We start from the raw sequence: 17,500 nt of genomic DNA, 5'->3' as shown, positions 1-17,500 counted from the left end.
TTAAACAGAGGGGTACACCAGGGAAGTGTACTTGGCCCAGTCTTATTCTGCATCTACTGTATACTATTGGTCAATAGAAAATACAACAAGGCATGGTGTGAAGTTCAAACTATTTGCGAATGACATACAATTTTCTCCATAAATGATATAGATGACACTACTGAAACTCTAAACCGAATCCTTGATAGTGTTAGAGAATGGATGACATTAAAACAAATAAAATTAAATGAAAAAAAAAAAAATACTGAGTTCATGGTGGTGGGTAAGAGAAACGGCGTGAGAAGCTTGGGTAATATTCAAATAAATATAAATAATGACTCAGTGCCGATATTTAGTAAAGTTCGTGATTACGGTGTATTTCTCGACGGTAACTTGTCTCTCAGTACCCAAATAAATAATGTAGTAAAAACCGCTGGTTATCATCTAAGAAAAGTCGCTTTTATAAAAAAGTACATGGACAAAAATTCTGTAAAGAAACTTGTGATAATCTGTGTTAATACCAGGATTGACTACTGCAACTCCATCTATTACAATTTACCAAAAGTACAACTTGAGAAATTACATAACGTAATAAACAGAGAAGCAAGACTTAAAATATGTCCCAACTAGAGAGAGGATACCCCCTATACTAATTGATTTACACTGGCTGCCGATTAAAGCGATAATTGAATTTAAAATATGTACAATAACCCACCAAGTTATCAGAACCGGTCGTTCAAAATACTTGAGAGAATTGCTACATATTGGGCAGCCAACAAATCGTGTCGACACGAGAATAGTTACAGATGGTTTGAAACTATTGGAACCTAGATATGTGTCTACTGTGAGACGGCCTTGACAGTAGGCTCCAGGGCCTTTAAATATGCAGCTCCGAGACTATATAATAAGCTCCCATGAAACATTCGAATGATTGAAGACATTAAGGCTTTCAAGAGGAAACAGAAGACTTTATTATTCCATGAGTCGTATGACGGACGATTTAACAGTAAATGAGCAATACGTGATTTGAAACGTTGAATACTCTGAACGAACAAGATATAATGACAGTGGAGAGTGGGGTTCCCCTACTGTATGGAACCGGAAAAGCAGCCATGAGTAAGTAGATAACCATTGAAAGGCAGGGAGTTAGGCTCAAACGGGATTGCGTGAACTGAAGTCTTCCCTTACCAAAATTTGTATGTGAATCACAATGTATTTAGTATGGCAATCAGGCATAAGAAGTAACAGACAATTCATGGGAATTTCCAGACTGACAGCAAAATTGGTAAATAAGAGGAAGTAAATTATGTCGGAAAACTTATTGATTTCTCAATTCATGGGAAATATGCAGACGCTAGAGGGCAGAATCATGGAAGGTCAGGAGAAGCATCGTCTGACGTCTGACCACTGAATGCTAGAGAGAAGAGTATTAGAACTGTAACAGCCAAGGAAGATATGAATTATAAGGGAAGTCCATTTCATCACCAGTGCAAAATACCTCTATTCTCTTCTGTGAAGGGTATCCCATATTCACTGATTACTGAAACCTCGAATCCTATGAAATACAAATGAAAACAAACAAAGGGGATTAATTGATTCTTCGTATTGTGTATTGGAAAGACAATGAAGTTTCAAAATACTGTAATCTTGTTATGGATTTGCGAAGAAGGTAATTAATTAGATAAGGAGGACGATACGACCTTACCTCCTGTAGACCAAACGAGATAGTTTTCCATGGTTCTAGTTGCTCGTTATTGGAAAGATTCTTGTTCACTTTTTGAAGTGATGCCTGCTTACATCAAAACTTGTTCTCTATATGAACCACCAATTTACAGAATACAACTGCAAATTGTGTATTTGGGATGAAAAGAAACGGAGGTTATGAAAAAAGGTAAAAACATTGCTTACAGATATTGTTTACAAACTTAACCAATCAGAATGTCTACATTTTGGAGAAATAATAAGAAATCTGGAAGAATAGTGGTTTCAATAAAAATGTAATCTAAAATGGAATTAATTCTACATAATAATAGGAAACACAGCTTAGAACTCTGTGACTGGATAGATTAGTTGATGAAAAAGTAAATTTTCAACGAAAACTAGATTGATAAAAACTTTTTTCTTCTTATTCAGAAAATAAATTGAACTATTCCAGAATATGAATATTCCGAAGACTAACCACGAAGAATGGTTTTGACCGATTTAAATAGGCCTTCAAATAAGCTAATTAAATTCTTAGTGTCCTTTCTAAAATCCACAACTAACTATGCTCCTGCTGATTCCGTTAGGAATTCATAAAATCTAGAACGCAAACTAGTTCGTCTTGTTAGTAGTTTTGATACAGTGTTTTTGTTCAAATATATTCCGTTAAATAAAGCTATTGGCAGAGGGAAAATTGTATAAACAAATCGGCTCCTTAGTAGAGTAAGTGGGATAATTATTTTGTTTTGTTATAGTGAACGATTTACGTTTGCGAACCTAAGCTAAGGATACAAGGAAAAGAAAGACCAGGCCTGGTTAATTAAAGTAAAACTAACCCTAGTATGCAAAATAATGTAGGATTTTTTTTATTGATTTGAAATTTGATTGGCTATATTTGGATAAAGAGACAAAGATTATGAACATGGCACCAGTCTTTGCAATAAAAACAATAATTTCATTACAGAATACCATACACAAGAAAAGATATATTGAACTTAGGTGAAGAACTGGAGAGATTCCCCAAAAAATTTACCTGCTAATATACCTAAGAAAAAAATTCAGGCAACAAGTCCCGTAATTGGAAATGTTATCCCTGTCTGAGACGGACTTTGTGATCGATGTCCGTCAGGGTTGTTTATGATTGTTTTACTGGTTAAATGTGGTGTTTAGGCAATTAATCAGAAACTTCCAAACGAAATACTATCAGCATGCTAGAAGAGGATAATAGAACAATTAAGCAACAATCTTAGTTTGGTGTGTAATCATAGTCTTGACAAATAATCGGAAAATTTTGAGATTTCTCACTTTACCTCAGGTTATATCTGATATCTCCAGGACAAATTTGTAAATTGCATGCCTAGATATCATCATGATCACCATTCTTAATTTTTTGCTGTAGGATAACTTTTTTCCACAAATACATTTTTTTCTCTCTCTCTCTCTCTCTCTCTCTCTCTCTCTCTCTCTCTCTCTCTCTCTCTCTCTCTCTCTCTCTGTTTCATCTTCGAGCTTCATCTTTATTTTATTTTTATCTTTTATCATTCTACCTTTTTTGCACTTTAAGAGGATTTAAACAGTCTATGTAAGTTTTTTTCGTTTTGACATTAAAAAAAAAACACTAATGAAATTTGATGAAGATACAGATAATAACGAAAATGTTTCGTTCTATTATGTATCATGATATATTCATGAAGTTATTCGGTAATCTAGCATGGATGAATAGCTTTTATACATGTATTGGTAAAGAGATTAATCACACTCAGAATACAATTTACACAAGTGGAAGTTTAATCATAAATGAAATTTCATGGAAAACCTAGTTACTGATGTTATGAAATGTGTTGTGTTATTGATATTTCGATTATTACACAAGTGGAACTAGTACCAGGAAAAATAGATAAATTACTGAAGGTTATGGGTATCTGAACAACAGCTTCATGTCATAAATCATAAAGAGAAAGTTACGTGGAGAGCTATCTGCATTATATATATATATATATATATATATATATATATATATATATATATATATATATATATATATATATATATATATATATATGTGTGTGTTTGTGTGTGTGTGTGTGTGTGTTACCGTAAGTTTACAAAACTATAAAAATTTAGAAATTATACATTGTTACTGTAATTTCTTGGTAATTATGCGTTTTAACTGATGTATCCAGTATTATGCAAATTTACTAGGAATTATGCATATTAACGGATTTCGCATATTTATATTAATGAGAGAGAGAGAGAGAGAGAGAGAGAGAGAGAGAGAGAGAGAGAGAGAGAGAGAGTCAACTTTGTGAACGTGTATTCTATGTCGTGTAAATGATGCTCTTGTTGCCAGAATCTCATACACCGTAATGCTGACAGAGTGATGAGAATGGAAGTTCGCATTCGCCTGTTTTTAGCACATAATTCTTCCTAGGTGTCAGAAAATGATTTGATTTGCGAACCTTTATAGCTATGCCACTCATCAGACTTAAACACTTCAAGTTCCTGGGTTTTTAGCTTAAGTAAGGAAATCTCTACTCGGCAATACTTTCGGACTATTCTTTACTGAGAATCAAGCACGGCCAATTCCTCGGTAAACTAACGACATGAATGAGAGTATATTTGTGTTCGAATGTAATCTGCTGGAAACGTCTGACATGTATGCATGCAAAGATATCCTATGAATCTAGAATGACAAAGTATTAAACATACGAAAATGTTTTCATTAGATGTAAGCGATTTTTCCTTACCTGCAAAAAATTCAGATACCATAATGAATTTCTTTGTGGCATAAATAGATAAAGCTGATATATATATATATATATATATATATATATATATATATATATATATATATATATATATATATATATACATACACACACACACACACATATATATATATATATATATATATATATATATATATATATATATATATATATATATATATATATATATATATATATATAGGAATCAAAAGCTTTCTTGTTAAGAAAGCCAAAGCCAAAGATTGTAAGTAGATTTTTTGTATTTCTAGTGTGCTGCTTGTCTGATATAGTCTCGTTCATGTGTATTATGAAAAGCATTCAATCATCTGATATGAGTGAACCATTTAAAGTATGTCATCGTAGAAAATTTTTGTAATATTACTTTTGACTGGAGTATATTTCTGATTTTGGTTGAAAAATAACATCAGAGTTATCAAATTGAAGGACTATAGAAATGTGCCATTTTCATAACGATTTTACTTTATAATACTTTGCATTATAATACCAATAATATAAAGCTGCATGAAGTATTATTCTATATATCATTTTGGAGAGGAGGTATTCTTGTGCAATCTACTCTGAATATAACTGGGAAATTCTATTTACGTAACAACCGAGTGTGAAGTGTGTAGAGCGTTATCCGGCTCTAATCTTTGTAAATCCAAATAACCCATGACCGTTTCCAAACCTCAAACTCATGGCCAAAATATTTGTTTGCACGTGTGAACGTCTGAAAATAAAAAGCAATTTCAGAGCTGATTATCAACATTGAAAGACGTACATATTGTTCATATCTCTTATCTATATACAGGTGGAAATCTATAATGCGAACTCCTACGCTTTAAATACTTTTTGCTTTGTTGACAGCTGCTGTGTACAGAAATTGTTAATCACTTCCGTCCTAACTATAGAACTTGTGAAACGTCAGAACAAGTATTACCTTCATTTTGGCATGTGTTCGTTAATGGATGAAATAAAAATAGATATAGATGTCATTGAGTTGCTCTGCGTTGACGAATGGAAACACGGAGCAGCTCTAATGAATGTGTAATTAAGAGAATGACGAAAGGCGTAAACTATAGTCAAACCATTCGGTGGTGGCCACTGCAAAGAGTTCTTTGCGCGAATGTGTCGTGTCCGAGCGTAAACATTTAGTTCACTTTTCCTCGAAGGAATTACTCTTAGAGACAAGTCGAAAACCTTTGAAAACAACAATAAAGGCAGATTAAGATATTAACAGTCATACAGGGTGAGTATCCGATTTCCCTCACCCTTTCTTTACAACTGAACTTGCTGGCATAAGATCGGCTAAATAACATCATCTTCTCTACAATACTAGCTTGCATATTGTCCTTTCCTGCAGGCACACACGCACACTATTCAGGGGCCTGGCAAGGCTGCTTAGCCACAAAAAAACTCCAATCTCTTCTCCTTTCCCAGGGTCTTGCCGTAAGGTCTTATATTTAGAGATGAAAAAAAAAAAAAAACCATATACCATAAACCACAAACAATAGACTTTTTTAAAGAAAAGGTTTCTCAGCAACTATTAGGAGTTAAGAGGTGTTCTTGGGCTCCTTGGATAGGTCACTAGGTTCTGCGACGTATAGAGGGTGTGGCGATGGGCGTACTCCTCCCTATAAGGGTAAGGACGCAAAAACCGTAACATAGAGGGTAAGTGTATTTCATGAACTACAAACAGTTAAGAGGTGTTCTTGAGCTCGTTGGAAAGGTTTCAAGATCCTGAGATGTGTAGGGGTGTGAGGATGGGCAAACCCCTCCCTATAAAGGGTAGGGACGGGAGAATTGTAGATTATGGGGTATGCATATCTCAACAACCACAGGGAGTAAAGAGGTGGTGTTCTTAGGCTTCTTGGAAAGGTCTCGAGGTCCTGAGTATAGCGGTAGGGAAGATCAGTGCATTACGTCAAGGTATAAGGGACAGGACGCGAAAATAAAGGGTATGCGTATATAAGGAACTACGAGGTATTCTTACGAAGCTGGTCTAGTGTAGAGTAAATATATTAGTATATTCATAATTTTATTTATATTTCGTTTGTGAATTGAAGAAATGATACCCAGCCCGTAAAATTCGCTCCTTTTGTGTAGATTTAAGATTTATGTGTAAATTACGTAAGACCTTCCTCGTTAATTTCATTGTATCTTTTATTCAAGTTAGTCTATGTAAATTTACGTCATTTTTAAGAATTAACTTTTTATTTCACATATGTTTGTTACAAAGTATAACGTAATCTATTTGAGAGCGTTGTAGGATTCGTGCGAGATATGAACAAGGGCTTGGGAAATGTTCTCTTATATTTTATGATTTATTGCGTCATGTCTGAGAGAGAATATTCTGTAACATGCGCTTTGGAAAATTCTGTACACATGCTTTAGAAATTTCGAGAAGGGAATGGCGATAGGATGTTATCTTTTTTTTAATTCGGGGACAAAGGGTGGGCAGAGCTAGCTGACTGAGAGAGCCATCTGGTGTGGCGTGAGTACAGCGTTCGGGAGAGCGATACATGGTAACTTTTGCCCACCCCACCACGCTTCCCAAATCTCCGGGAAGTTTCATGAAGCAGTTAGATTTCATAAAAAAGGTGACACCGAGGTTAGGTTACATAGTTAGAGATTACCAGCCTTAAGACTGACATCTCCTCACCTCTCTCACTCTCACTCGTAAGCCTGTGTATAGTTGTTAAAAGTGTTCAGTACCTTCAGTGTGTCCTCTCCTAAGTGACTCTGTGCCCAAAAGCAAATCATGTGTCGAAAAGGTACGTAAGACGAAACTGAGATTTTAAATTCATTGTATTAGGGTGAGTGTTGGTATTTTATAAGATTTTTTTGTAATTGGTCCTTTAGGAAGATTAAAGATTTGTATTGTGATCTGGTTATCTATTTTTCATTAAGTGTCAAACTTGAATACTGTATTTTTCAGATTTAATTTCACGCTCTTGTGTAATTTATATTGCATTATTTCTTTTCTTAGTCTAAGGTTTATCCAGATATAATAGTTCAGGTCAAGTTATTATATAGTTTCAGATCGAAACATTTTTGTCTTAATCTAAGTTTTGTTCTGACTTAATTTTTTTTCATTGACTTATTTTGTTATGTAAATTCTCTTCAAAGTGTTGTAATTTATATAGAATATATATATTTTTTATAAAGAGTGTACTATTCTAATCACCAGTGTATAGAATCAGATTCAACTTGTATCCTGTTAAGAACCAAAGTAAATCATAATATTACTCAAGAGTAATTACCCAGTTTAGTTTTGATTGTACTTAAGAGACCTTTGGATATCCAGTGTTTTATATATTGCTGTTGGGGAGTTATTTCACTGTATCAGAATTCGTGTATTAATTCGAGAGGTTAAATAAATTGCCAGTCGTAGTATATATAATATTATACGTTAGGTTCCCAGTCACGAGCCATAGTATAATATATTTTTAGTGCTCTGACCAGGGAGCCATCCATATATAATATATTTTGATGCCCATGCCCCGGGATCGAGAGAGCTTGTTTTGAATATTGGTGATAACAGGGCTGTGTTTTGATTAAAGGTTTTTGAATAGTACAGTGTTGATAGGATTTTGAGTATTATTAGTACATTATTTTTTGGAGAGGCATTAATTATTGTGAAATTACCAGATGGCACAGTATAATGCCTAAGAGTTTTGAATAACCCAAGTGTTCAGGAAGTGTTAGAAGCTAATGTAACTAAAGCTCAGTGGCTCTCTATCTTAATGGCATGTGGTGACCGTGCAACGAGTGGGATCATTAAGGCCCAAATTAAGTGTCTAGCCTTAGAAGCGTTGATAAACTCAGGAAAGTTGTCGGAAAAGAATATTGTGGCAGCTCGTGAACTGTTGGAGGAAGCTGAGGAAGAATTTCTAGCGAAGCAAAGACCGGTTGACCCACAAACTGAAGGCATGAAAGCAGATTAGGATGTAAAGGCTGAGATTCGACGAATTGCAGCTGAGGAGAATTTGATTAAGTTGAAGATGATGGAAAGAGGGATGAAAATGGAATCAAAGCGAGAAGAAGAAAGAGAGATCGCAGGACACGCAAGGTTAATGGAAGCAAGGTGAGAAGAAAAAGAGATGGGAGAAGCGAGGTATGAGTGGGAGTTGGAACTGATGAATGCCCGTGCCGAATTGACAGCGCAGACAGGGACGACCCCTGCTAAGCACGATACAGTGTTTAATGTGTCAGAGGCCCAGGGGTTAATTCCAAGATTCACAGAAGAGTCTCCAGATGAGTTCTTCGATCATTTTGAAACATTTGCAGCGACGATGAAATGGCCAGAAGATAAATGGTCTATGTTATTGCAGAGTTTGCCCCTTTTGGAAGGGCCGCAGTGCTTACTTATCCTTATCTTAGGACTAGAGGATGCAGTATCAAGAAGTGAAGAGGAGCGTGCTGCAAGTGTATCAGATGATCCCTGAATATTATAATGAAAGGTTACGAATTTTGAAAAAGGACGACAAAAGGAATATCCTGGATTACGCTTATAAGGTACAACGATGTTTTAAGAGATGGACAGAGGCTGCTAACGTAAGGGAGAATGCTGATTTAGAAGAATTAATAATACTAGAGCAGTATCTATGAAGAATTCCTGAACACATTCGAACATACTTGAGTGAGAGGTGAAGAAACTTGATAAAGCCTCTTCGTTGAGTGAAGATTATGATATTATCAGTCACAATCCCTCCTCGGGCATGAAGTTTCAACCGTCGTTCCGACCAAAAGTCAAGTATTCACTAAACCATGGAAACCAGTTCAGTAATAACTACGGGTTCAAGTTCAATAGTTACAATGGAAGTAGCACTGGTACTGTCCATAAGCAGAATGCAATAGTACCACAGCAACAAACATTGAATCGTCCTCCTTCAAGTATCATGAAATACACGCACAAGGTTGATATTGTTTGTTTTAAGTGTGGCAAGAGAGGCCATATCAGTAAGAAATGTTGGTAAAACCAACCAAAAGCTGTTGCCCAAGTGATTAAGGATAATTTGACTTCACAGAATGCGAAGAATAAGAAGCAATCGGGAAAGGACGGAGGGGAAAATAAACCAGCCAACGTTTAGACAACGAACAGGACAAACCCAGTCAACGTGGATGCCTTTAAACCATATATTTATGAAGGTATGTTATCAGCAATAGACGTTTGTAAGCGAACCCCAGTCAGGATATTGCACGACACAGGTTATAACCATAGTGTGCTGGTACGGAGGAGCACACTGGTTGGTGAAACAATCTCTCACGGGGTCTCAATTATTTTGAAGGGAATAGGAGGTGAGGAGGTCTCCTGTATTTTCCATTTAAAACTGTCATGCGAGTTGGTGACAGGTAATTTTGACTTTGCGGTAAAGGATTCAATGGCTGTTGAAGGAGTAGACATCCTGCTGGGTAATGAGATTGGTGGAGCGTTGTTCGTGCCTTGTCACATTGTAGCAGAGAAACTTTTGAAGTACTGTATAGTTCTAAAACTGACCTCGAGGGCGGTGGGACCATTACCACTGGAAACATTGCCACTGAGTACATTGCCACTGGAAATATTGCCCATGTGGGAACATTGCCACTGGGTACATTCCCCATGTGGGAACATTGCCACTGGGTACATTGCCCAGTTTTTTTAAAGATAATTGGCTACTTTACATTTAACTGAATTTTCAATTCAAAAGATAATTAGCTAGTTTATTACTAAAATTTTACTTACAACCTATTTTGTTAATATGTCTTAAATAGAAGTTAGTAATCTTTTAAACTGTTATTAGATTGTTGGAGAATGTAAGCTAAACATCTATTCAACTTTTACGTGGTTTCATCAATAAAAACATATTTTGTTGATATTTCTACAAACCTAACCTAACCAGCCTAACCTAACCTACCTAACCTAACCTAACCAGCCTAACCTAACCTACCTAACCTAACCTAACCTATCCTAACCTAGGAAAAATTTATTTTCAATATCTTTTATCTTTATAAAAACAATGTACCCACTGGCAATGTTCCCTCATGGGCAATATTCCCAGTGGTAATTTACCCACTGGCAAAATTCCCACATGGGCTGTGTACCTAGTTGTAATGTACCTAGTGGCAATGTTCCCACATGGGCAACATTCCCAGTGGTAATGTACCCAGTGGCAATGTTCCAAGTGGCAATGTACCCGTCTCTGGTTCCTAGTTGTGTTAGGACTAGGAGTATGAAGAAAAAAGTGGCTCCCAAATAAAATAAAGAAATCGAAGGAGCGATGAACTTAGGAGATTTGATTTCCGAATAAGAGGATTTCCTTGATAGTACGCAAGAGGAGAATTCCTTGAGTAAGCCCGAGCGAAGAGGAACGACAGACTAGTGGACAAGAGGACAAAAGAAATGGACCTGGGAGAAAAGTATTTGGAGAATTTGTTTCCAAAGAAGAGGATTCCTTGGATGATACGCAAGAAGAAAACTCAAAAATAAGCCCGAGCGAAGAGGAACAACAGACAAGTGGAAAAGAGGACAAAGAAAAAATGGACCTGGAAGAAATGAATTTGGAGGATTTGTTTCCCGAAGAAGAGGATTCCCTTCATGATACGCAAGAAGAGAACTCCCAGATAGGCCCGAGCGAAGAGGAACGACAGACGAGTGGACAAAAGGACAAAGAAGAAATAGAAATCAAAGGACCAATAAACATGCAGGATTTGTTTTCTGAAGAAGAGGGTTCCTTTAATGGTACGCAAGAAGAGAACTCCCGTATAGGCCCGAGCAAAGAGGAACGACAGACGAGTGGACAAGACGACAAAGATGAAAAAGAAATTGAAGGAGTAATGAACTTAGAGGATATGTTTTCTGAGGAAGAGGATTCCCTTGATGTTACACAAGAAGAGATCTCCCGAATAGGCCCGAGAGAAGAGGAATGACGGACGAGCAGACAAGAGGACAAAGAAGAAAAATAAATTGAAGGAGCAATGAACTAGCAGGATTTGTTTTCTGAAGAAGACGATTCCCTTGATGATACGCAAGAAGAGAGCTCAAGAGTAGGCCCGAGTGAAGAGGAATGACAGACAAGTGAACAAGAGGACAAAGAGGAAAAAGAAATTGAAGGAACAATGATCTTGCACGATTTGTTTTCCAAAGAAGAGGATTCCGTTGATGGTATGCAAGAAGAGAATTCAAGAGTAGGCCCGAGCAAAGAGGAACAACAGACAAGCAGACAAGAGGACAAAGAAGAAATGGCTTGGAAGAAAAAGAAAATTCAATGTTAGAAGTAGGACAAGTGGGTAGAAAAAGGCTGATAGGATAGCAACGGAAGTATGCAACATTAACAGAGTTATTGCATCGTGTGGTGGACGAGACGAAGGCCCAGCAGTCTCCAACCTGTTATTATCTTAAGGATTGGTTGCTTATGAGGAAGCATGACCCGCTGATATCCCTGTAAATGCCAAATGGGGGTTATTTCAACAGATATTAATTCCTGCACCATTGAGAAGACCGGTGATCGCAATAGCGCACGAGACGGGTCATATGGGGATAAGGATGACGACGGAGAAGATAATTAAACACTTTTTCTGACCTAGCATGCATAAGGATGTGAGCCAGTTTTGCCGTGCGTGTCACATATGTCAAAAGGCGGAAAAACCCAACGAGTGCATCAACGAAGCTCCATTACGCCTGATGGAAGTACGAAGAGAACCCTTCAGGAAAAGACCGAAGAAAATGTTGGCAGAAAAATGGAAGGACTGAAAGGAAACGGAAGGAGAATATGTCAAAAAATTGAGGAAAAGGATCAGCATAATAAGGAAATTTTCTCTATAAGGCATGAAGACGATGAGTCAAGGATGAACGAAGAAAAGGTTTTGTAGGATAAGTACGAACAGAGAGGTTGCAGGACCCTTCAGCAAAGGACCAAAGAAAATGTTGGCAGGAAAAGGGAAGGATAGAAAGGAAACGGATGAAGGTAATGTAAAGGATTTGAGGAAAGGAATCGGCGAGTTAAGGAAAATTTCTTTAGAAAACATGTAAACGAGGCAAGGATGAGGGAAGAAAAGGTTTGGCATGAAAAATGTGAACAGAAAGGTTATGGTAGAACGGCAGATGTTAGTCTACGCATAGGAAAGAAGATTCACTCTCGCCAATGAGTTCCCAGAACCATTCCGGATTTTGGAGGAGAGCAGTGACCGGACCTATGTTATCGAGATATCAGGAAAAAGGAAAAATCTGAGGAAGGCCATATCAACTTCGGAACCGATACTTCAAGCACCGGTTTTCATGGAGAAATTACTTATCCAAGTGGATGCGTCGGTTAACGGGATTGGAGCAGTCTTATTGCAAAAGGATAAGTAAGGAATTCATCATTCTGTGTCTTATGTCATCGAATCTGAAGAAGAAGCAGCGAGTTGACTTGACAGTTGAAACAGAACTGCTGGCGCTGATCGCAGCGATGAAAAATTTTCAATTTACCTAAATCGACCACGGAAAGAGATTACATTGTACTCAGATTTTAATTCTTTAACTTTTGTGAATAAGGGGAAAAAAGATGATCAAAGGTTAACTAGGTGGTCATTATGTTTGCAACCATATTGTATCAATGTAAAGTATATATCAAGTAAAGATAAACATGTAAAGATAACGTTGTTTAAAATTATTTATCTCGGGCTGAATCGATGGATTCTGGCCCGGAATGAATAATCTTTTTTGGGGTGCTATCTCACGAAGCTGGTCTGGTGTAGAGTAAATACAATAGTTTACTCATAATTTTATTCATATTTCATTTGCGTATTAAAAAGATGATACCCAGCCCGTAAAATTAGCTCCTCTTTTGAAGATTTAAGATTTATATGTAAGTTACGTAAGATCTTCGTCGTTAATTTCATTGTATTCTTTATTCCCTGTAGCATATGTAAATTTACGTTATTTTTAAGAATTTACTTTTAATTTCACGTATGTTGGTTACGAAGTCTTACGTAATCTAGATAGTGTTGTGGGATTTGTGCGAGATATGAGCAAGGGCTTAGGAAATGTTCTTTTATAATTTATGATGTATTACATCATGTTTGAGAGAGACTGTTCAGTAACATGTGCTTTGGAAAATTCTGTACACTTGCTTTAGAAATTTCGCAAAGGAACTGGTTATATGATGTTATCTTTTTTGGGGGTGGGTGGGGATGGGAATGGTGGGCGGAGCTAGCTGATTGAGAGAGCAGTCTGGTGTGGCGTGAGTACAGCGTTCGGGAGAGTGATACTTGGCAACTATGATGCCTTTTCCCCACCCCACCCCGCTTCCCAAATCTCCAGGAAGTTTCAGGAAGCAGTTTGATTTCATATAAAAGGTGACACCGAGTTTGGGTTACATAGATAGAGATTACCAGCCTTAAGATTGACATCTCCTCACCTCTCTCACTCTCGCACGCACCCCAGTGTACTGATGTTGAAATTGTTCAGTATGTTTAGTGTGTCCTTTCCTAAGTGACTCTGTGCCCAAAAGCAAATCGTGTGTCGAAAAGATATGTAAGACGAAGCGGTGATTTTGAATTCATTGTATTAGGGTGAGTGTTGGCATTTTATAAAGTTTTCTGTGATTACATTTTAGGAAGATTAGAGATTTGTATTGTGATCTGGTTATATTTTTTTATCAAGTGTCAAACTTAAATATTGTATTATTCAGATTTAATTTCAAGCTTTTGTATAATTTACATTGTATTATTTCTTTTCTTATTTTAAGATTTATTCAGATATAACAATTCAAGTCAAGTTATTATATAATTTCGAATTGTAATATTTTTGTCTTAATCATAGTTTTGTTCAGACTTAATTTTGTCCATTGACTTATTTTGTTATGTAAATTCTTTTCAAAGTGCTGTAATTTATATAGAATATATTTTTTTTTTCATAAAGAGTGTATTATTCCAATCACCATTTTTCAGAATCAGATTCTGCTTGTATCCTGTTAATAATCACAGTAAGCCATAATAATACTTAAGAGTAATTTCCCAGTTTAGTTTTGAGTGTACTAAAGAGACCTTTGGATATTCAGTGTTTTATATATTGCTGTCTCGGAGTTATTCAACTATCTCAGAATTTATGTATTAATATTTTAAAGTGTAACAGTTTTAATGTAAAAGCAAACAAGGGCGTTTGGAATTCGAGAGGTTGAATAACTTACCAGCCGTACTATATATGATATTATATGTTAGGTTCCCAGTCACGAGCCATAGTATAATATATTTTTAGTGCCCTGACCAGGGAGCCATACAAATATAATAATATATGTATATATATATATATATATATATATATATATATATATATATATATAGATATATCTATACCTATATATATATATATATATATATATATATATATATATATATATATATATATATATACATATATATATGTACATTGTTACGCCCAGCCTTGTGAGTCCGACCTTGCTTAAGGAACTCAGGGCATGAAAAAAAAAGAGCAATAGAATGTCACCGGTCGGCAAGAAGACGATAGTTACCAACAAAAATAAGATATATTTACAGTGGTAATAAATCAATAAAAGGGGAGCACAATAGGGGATGATATTGTTGATGTGAGTCACAACGTACTCACGTGGAGTTGGATAGACCGTGGACGACTTCAGCACAGTAATCTCATTCCCTGGAAAGGGAAATAGATTAAATTGTAAACCGATAACTTACTTCTACAGGCTAGGAACACTATGAAGTCGCGTGGTTAAACTTTTAGGCAAATGAATTACAAGTGCAAAACTTAGGAACTTAAAACACTATCATGTGGAGTTAACAATGTCACAGGGTGAATTAATTAAGGTTAGGAGCAAACGACACACGTGGTTGGGATATAAGGATATAAAGGTTGAGTGGGAAGGATCTTACGTTAAGGATAAAACAAAAGGATGGGATGTGATAAGGGAAGGAGATGGAAGGCTGGGTGAGGATGATGAGGATCTCAGAGTACAGACACCTTACCTTGACAAAAAGGACTCTGTCCTCTCCCTTGTGGAGAATGTATCACAGGTCCTGCTTCCATGAAGGGTGAAAAGCGAAGAAGGATGCCCAGCCGCTCCTAAGTCGAGTTAACCCCCTTTTGCCCCAATTGGGTGGGGGGGGGGGGGATCTTTGGCTTGACCGCTGTCCCATTGGTTAACAGCCTTGGTCTCGTTTCCCAACATTCCCCATCAATAGGTCTACTCCTGACTTCTCCCAGGTTTCCTTTGTGGCAGCGTTGAGTGGCCACGTGCTTTTTGAAGATGTCTGAAGTGAGACTTCAGGGGATTAGACGGGTATAGGATGGGTGGGCAGGTGGTGAGTCTCTGGGTAGGGTCCCAATGCTTGTGGCATGGCGACCGGTCCTTGCTGGGGGGTCTTTTGTTTGGAAAAAATAGCGCAATGGCCGTCACGAATAACAATATATATATACATATATATGTAGGCTATATATATATATATATATATATATATATATATATATATATATATATATGTGTGTGTGTGTGTGTGTGTGTGTGTGTAGAAAACTGATAACCATTCATACACAATGCTTATAATGAACCTGGAAGGGGTTTCTCTAAAGATAAGACCTTTTAAATGTTTGAATTATCTTTCAACACGATATCTTTCTGCTTGTGGTGTTCGGATCACATCCGTCAATCAATGGTCTTTCAGCTTTGTCACTGAGGTTGTGGCAATTAAATAGTAAATGATGGGAGGGGGAGTAATAAACGACTTTTACATCGTAAAGAGGATTTATTGGCTGAGTGTATTTTCACAGAAATATGAGTAGAAATCTTCTTCAAAGAGAATGAATGAATCTCTTTAATGACATAGTTAATAGAATTCTAAATCTCTCTAATTACATAATAGAATAAATATTAATCTCTCGCTGACTTTTGAATTACTGGAACAATTTTCTGTAAAATTCTCATAAGTTATAGATAACAACCTTTATCATACCCTACGGGTGTTATCAGTACAAAAGAGCAGCCATGGGTCAGTGTTCTGCACCACATCCCTCTACTAAGGGGTTTGATGATTCCATCTAGGATATACCCCAAAAACACAAATATGTGGATGATACTCTTTTGTATGACAACAGCATTGAAGATACCATATGGCATGCCTATAATTTCTTGAACACATGTGCAAAAAGGATGTAACCCTCAAGCCAGAGAAATTCAGCTTCTTCCAAAGAGAAGTGATGTTCATCGGATTCTAGCTGTGATGGGATTCTTATATGCCCACAGAGTTAAGTCTTGCTACCTTATGGATTTTCCTTATGCCAGAAATCACATCTTGTCACTAGCATCAGGTCATGGTTTAATAAAACAATGAAGTGTTTCACAGGTATTCTTGCACCTCCCACAGGAATGGATAAAGTAATTGTTAAATATAATAGAACCATAAGAGCTGAATTTCATGGCATGCTTCATTACTAGCAATGACGTTGCTAACAGTTATGCTTCATGTGAAACAAAAAATATATTAACTAAGTGGAAACATAAGCTTTCATCAGAAAATCGGACATGCTTAGCCTCATTCCGTGATCTTTTAAATTTATTTAAGATATCAATATGAATAAAGAAAAAAATTCCCAAACAGAAGAGAGTCAAGATTATTGGTGTCAAACCATCTGCAGTCAAATGCCCTCATTACAACCCAATGGGAAGGTTTATAACGATACTTAAACCAGCTAAATATGGCTGTTATGGGAGGGCCTCTGGTTATAAACGGATTCCACCACTGGTACCACGTCTCCACTGATCACTAGCCTGCTCTCCAACACCTCACCCTTAATCTCTGTCTCACTCATATTCTCCTTCTCCAATTTATCCACAATTCTTACTGCTTATCCCCTCTAACACTCGCTCGTTCATATTTTAATATTATTGTTTTATGACTATTCTCCCCATTCCCATTCATTCATTATATTGATTTTTATTCATAATGTCTCCCCCAGTTGCAATATCCTCCTCCCCTCCCACACCCCATCCCCATCATCTACCTCCCTCATCACCATCACCATCACCCATCACCCATCTCACACTGATTACCTACAA

The sequence above is a fragment of the Palaemon carinicauda genome, chromosome 15, assembly GCF_036898095.1.
Source record: "Palaemon carinicauda isolate YSFRI2023 chromosome 15, ASM3689809v2, whole genome shotgun sequence".
NCBI classification, from domain to species: domain Eukaryota; kingdom Metazoa; phylum Arthropoda; class Malacostraca; order Decapoda; family Palaemonidae; genus Palaemon; species Palaemon carinicauda.
The sequence above is the reverse complement of the archived record's forward strand: the minus strand, read 5'-3'. Positions refer to the sequence as shown.